This window comes from Ranitomeya variabilis, chromosome 6 (assembly GCF_051348905.1).
Source record: "Ranitomeya variabilis isolate aRanVar5 chromosome 6, aRanVar5.hap1, whole genome shotgun sequence".
Taxonomy (NCBI): domain Eukaryota; kingdom Metazoa; phylum Chordata; class Amphibia; order Anura; family Dendrobatidae; genus Ranitomeya; species Ranitomeya variabilis.
Genome location: NC_135237.1, coordinates 550,876,395 through 550,881,986, shown reverse-complemented (window position 1 = coordinate 550,881,986; position 5,592 = coordinate 550,876,395). Strand labels below are relative to the sequence as shown.

Below are 5,592 nucleotides of genomic sequence, written 5' to 3'. Positions count from 1 at the left end.
GTAATGTAGCCTGGTTCCAACAGGGAAACTGATTCTGAAAGGCTATCCTCCAGCTATTTTTTTTAGATTTCTTTTAATAATATAATCTGTTAGAAGAAAGGTTGGTTGTTAATTATAAAAAAAAATGAAACCTATTTATGGTTTAACCTTTCTCGACATTAAGATTCTGTTGAGGATGGTATTTGTACCTCTGTAAGAATCGGAAGAATAAAAGGATTTTGTGACTGTCCCTTGGGGTAATAATACGTTTTTCTTGCTTTGGTGAAAGACCCACCTAGTCCAAGTATGTATAAATCTTCTAAATTGCATCATTGTTCTTTTTTTGGGACTATGTTCATTGGTTTGACCAATCATGATGATATAATTATAAGAAATATCATGGGCTATATCAGGTTCAGCAAGGTGTTAGCCAAATTATGGTAGGGCACCAACAAGAACATCCGGCCATGTTCCTGTGAGCAGGTAGGAAGATGCAGTAATGGGTTGAAGGCAGAGCAAGTGTTAACATGGGGTTTAATTTAACAGGTATGCTCCTTGCAGGGAGAAAACAGATAAAACAGTATAAAGGAACACAGGGGACGTAACTCAGGGGAAGCGGGTGTGAAGCATAGGGTAGGAAATCCAAGGATAGCAAACTTATCAGTCTGATGACTTCAGAATGCGGTTAGTTCAGGATGTGGATGTTGGCACCAAAGCAGCGGCACATAAGGGGTCCAGTATGGTCCTGGAAAAGACGGCGTCCTGGATCCTGGTGGTGGCGGTGATTCCCCATGGTCCAGTGTAGTCCTGGAAAACATGACATCTTGGCTCTTGGCGGCAACAGTGATTCCTTGTGGTCCAGTGTAGTCCTGGAAAAGATGACGTCTTGGCTCCTGGCGGCGATGGCGATTCCTTGTGATCCGATCGGTGTGTCAGGAAACGATGAGTCGGAGAGAGCACAGTCTTTCCCCCTGGCAGCGTACAGGGACAGCGAGCAACTTGATTCAGGTACACAGGGAACCCCTCACAGCAGGTGTCCCAATTCTCCCATCGGTACGTGCACAGGCTTATGTCCTGACTGGGCGTCCTGTCACTCACGGTCAGCGATGTCAGCGGGGACCAGGTATGTCGTTGTCGGCAGTCTCTGTTAACAGCTTTTTGCCTCTGCTGGTTTTTGCCCGCTCTGGCAGTTGGCCCCCTGCAGAAGCCCTGACACTGCACTCCTGTTCGATGCACGTTCCCACGGCAACTAACTGATTTGCCACGCGCTGTGGCCCTTTTATCTTAGCATTGCCCCCTACTCCTAGGTGCAGAGGTCGGTCCGGAGCTTTAAGCTTTCCCCCGTGAAACCTGGGTGACAGCCCCGACAGTTCCAGATCCATCACGGAGTAGGTAGGCCTGGTCCGGGTCTTCTCCTTACATTCCATCAGTTGCTGTATTTTGATGCTGTTCTAAGCTAGAAGCATTGAATTTATGGCCCCCTTCTCACGTCCGTTTCTCATGTATGTATGCGGTCAGTTTTTAAGGAGCATAAATACGGACACACACACACATTGTATTCAGTGGTGGTGCACAACTGTCATGTTTTCCACATGGACCATGATGGCTTTTTACCAGCACCATGGATGAAATGTGTGCCCCACATGTGCACACTGATGACACATGATGACATCTGTTTGTCATCAGTATGACACATACCAGTGCCTGAGAAAAGCTGTACGGTTCATGCTGTTCCCAGGCACTGGGTGCTGAACGCAGCTCTGATGCTTGTCTCATGTTCTCCCTGCGATCAGCAAGAGCAGGCGAAGCTGATAATAGTTGTAGTCAGCAACCGACATGTTTCTAGCATGTACTAAATAAATGTAAAAAAGACGTTGTAGGCTCCCGTATATTTTTCATAACCAGCAGATCGAAAACCGATCACTGGGGGGGGCTCATATTAATAATCTGGGAAACGGCCATTGGCCCTAAATGTTCCCAGGCTATTAATAACAGCTCACAGGTGTTTGCTTAGCCTATACTGGTTAATTTACATGGGGACTCTATGTAATTTTTGTCTGGGAAAAATGATGCAGAGTCCCTCTATAAATCCTAACCAGCAAAGGCTAAACAGACAGCATTTTTTCCAGGACAATGCACACGGACATACGGAAGGCACATGGACGTTGCACACAGACATACAAATGTCACACGGATACACGGACCATGGATCACATCAGTACTGTTTTTTACTGTAAAGGAATCACCAGGGCATGTGAAGGGGGCCTAATGGTGGCATAATATGGCACCTAACTTATGGCAGAAAACAGGATGTCTTAACTATAGAGCTTAACTTACTACTTGTGTACTTGTTCAGGTTCCATGCACGCTGCTCTACCAGGAATGTTTTCATTATGAGGGGTTCCTTCAGTTTTTCTGGTTTTCCAATTTCACAAACATTCTGAGAGATCCGTGTTATTGCTCCTGTTGTGTGTGCAATATCTCACTTATTGTCTGGTAAAGGCACAAATTGTGCCTACTGGTGTATCCAATTTTACTAAACATTGTGACATCCACCTATAGTGTCATCCTCACCTCACCACAAACCAGTACTGTTTCATTAAACTGCTGTTGAAAAGAGCCTCAAATCATGGCTGGTGGGAATGTCCAACAGCTCAAGAGGAGCTCATGGAAGATAGCAAAGCACTGAGATCAGTATTGGTTACAGGTGTCTTCTGACTGGTTTGTCTTGCTTGTACGCTTAAAATAAATTTTTGTTGCACTCAATAAGGTTCCTGGAGCTAAAAAATTTACAAGAAGCCCTAAATGGTAACTTCTCTCTGATCCACCAGTGACAGCCTTTTCCTTCCTCTCTCAGACCAAACAACAAAAAACATAAAATTGTGGTGGAACATTTTCTAGGCAGTAGAAATACTTAAGGTTTTTATTATACTCATAATATCAAAAGCATAAGTCAGTGACATGGAATTCAAGTTTCGCTTCATATGGCTTCTTCTAGGGTAATTATTGTCAGCTCACTTATCTGACTGGTCGGATTACTGTACTTTCCTACAGTACCGCATATACTACTCTTGCTTACATTTTACGCACAATGTTCTCTGATAAAAAATGTCGCAAGTAGCCACTACCCCTATATAACGATAATTTTCTAAGTAGTACTTCTAAATAATACTAAGAATAATGCAGTCATATAGCTACTAAATAACAAATATCATAATTCTACAAAGTGCACTGTACCAAGACCAATATACCAATAATATCACATACAAGGGATATATCCATCCACACCATGAGTGGACAACATTTTTTGCTTTTCTTCTTCATCCGGCGCAGACCGCTATGGCTTCTTCCAGCCAGGACTAGATGTAACATACATTCATGTATGGCTCACTTCTAGATCACCCTTTACAATTTTCCACAATTATAGTAACAGTATCTCCATTTTATCCCACAGTAACAGTCCCCTTCAAAAAAATACAATAGAATATATTTTTTCTCTTATGTGTCCCCCATCTTATGTCACTTTTGTGACCACATACAGTAGAATTGCCCTCACCATGGCACACATATAGTAGTAGTTCCCACCTATCATGCAGGTTTAAAGTCCCTCTTTGTGACCCCAATAAAGAAATAATATTCCCCTCTGTGGCCCCATAAATTAATAATGTCTTCCTTTGTGGCCTCCATATAGTAATAATGTCCCACTATGTCACCCCCATATATTAATAATGCTCCCCTATGTGGCCTCTTTATAGTAATAATGTCTCACTATGTGGACCCCAAATGTAATAAGGTCCACCTACATCACCCACGTTTATTAATAATGTCCCCCTATGTGGCCTCTATTAGTAATAATGTCCCCCTATGTCACCCACATATAGTTATAATGTCTCACTATTTGGCCTCTATATAGTAATAATGTCCCCCTATGTCACCCAAATATAGTAATACTGTCCTCCTATGTGGCCTCTATATAGTAATAATGTCCCCCTATGTCACCCACATATATTAATAATGTCCCCCTATGTGTCCTCTATACAGTAATAATGTCTCCCTATGTGGCCCCCATATAACAATAATGTCTCACTATGAGGCCCTACATAGTAATAAGGTCCTCATATGTGGCCCATATACAGTAATAATGTCCTCCTATGTGATCCCTCCATTGAACATACTGTACATTAATGTCACTTTATGTGGCCCCTCATACAGTATAACACCTTCTTATGTGACACACAAAGGTTAATAATGTCCTCCTATATGTGGCCATACATATATAATGTGTGGCCCCCACATAGTAATAATGTCCCCCAATTCTGGACCCCATAAATTAATAATATCCCCAAATTCTGGCCCTCGTAAATTAATACTGCCCTCCCAGGTTTTCTCTATAGAGTAATATTTTCCACACATAAGGCCCTTATCTAGAAATAATGCCACCATAGTCCTTCACTACTATTTAAAAAAAAACAATCTTTCCCCTGTCCCTACTCCCAAGCCTAGCGGCTCCATCTTCTTCCTCCTCCCTGATGGCTCCATGCTTTGCACTTACTCTACAGCCACTGGTTTATCAGAGTTCTGCAGCTGCAGAGCATGTTGGCATTTCATCGCTGGTGGAGTAATGATGTCAAGCTGGGGTGCTCTGCAGCTCCGGTCCACTGATAAGCCTGGGGCTGTAGAGGAAATGCGGGGCAGGAGGTCGATGGCTCTCTTCTCAACAATGGTTTTCAAATGGAGATGTGTCCAAGGAAGCACCTTTAGGTGAAAATAGCGCTGTCCTCGAAGGGCCACCCTCTTCTTCCTGGTCACAGTGCCTACAACCACCATTGTAAGCCCCTGGGAGCCACTATTATACATTGGGCATCGGTCTGAACTATGGGCAGGGTTAGTAATTCTGCCCCACTGTATTGCATCATATGATTTCCAGTCCTATAGCTCATACAGCAGATGCATTTTTCCATTCGCAGCCATTTTCGGTCATTTTATGTAATTATCATGTTTTTGTTGCAGATTCTCCAGATGGCAGAGTAATTGCTGAATTATCCAGAACTTTGCTGCAGGTATGAGATGAATGTGCAATATAGACAACATCTGGTAGTAATGGAGGCGCGGGGTAAATACGGCTTTGTTCCTGGAGTCCTTACAGCTTGTCCTGCTCTGGTTTCTCAGCTGCTGAGGATTGTATGATCCCGAGACTGTGTCCCGGCTGCCAGTCAACAAAGGCCGCAGTGTCCTCGACAGCCCTAATGAGGAAGACACAGCGTCTGGGTAATTTCTCGGATCTCTTCCATGTTCGAGAGCTCAGAGGAGGCATTGTGTGTCCTCAATGCTTATATTTTCCCTTGCGATTAAACCCTGCCATTGACTTAGATCGTTAGCTCTATGGGTCAGTAGTTGTTCTTTTTGTGTGTTTCATGTCACATGTAACAGTGCTGAGTTTCTCTAAGAGTACAAAACTACTGCATGGAGTCCAAAACAACTCTATGAAAGTTGCAAAAAAAGCCAAAAGCTCAAAACTCCCATACTGATAATCAGCAGGACCCCCCTAAGAACTTCATCTAACATTTATCACAGCTTTAAGACCTCAAATGTCAAAGTTGAGCGAATGTAGGA

At 43.2% G+C, this 5,592-nt stretch overlaps 1 long non-coding RNA gene across 1 annotated transcript; it reads left to right on the top strand.

Moving 5' to 3' along the window:
* The first annotated feature begins 448 nt into the window (after positions 1–448).
* On the top strand, positions 449–5,350 carry LOC143781611 (uncharacterized). The gene is made up of 3 exons (XR_013216778.1): positions 449–1,371; positions 4,990–5,039; positions 5,149–5,350. It is a non-coding gene; the product is annotated as an uncharacterized LOC143781611 (long non-coding RNA).
* The last annotated feature ends 242 nt before the right edge of the window (positions 5,351–5,592 follow it).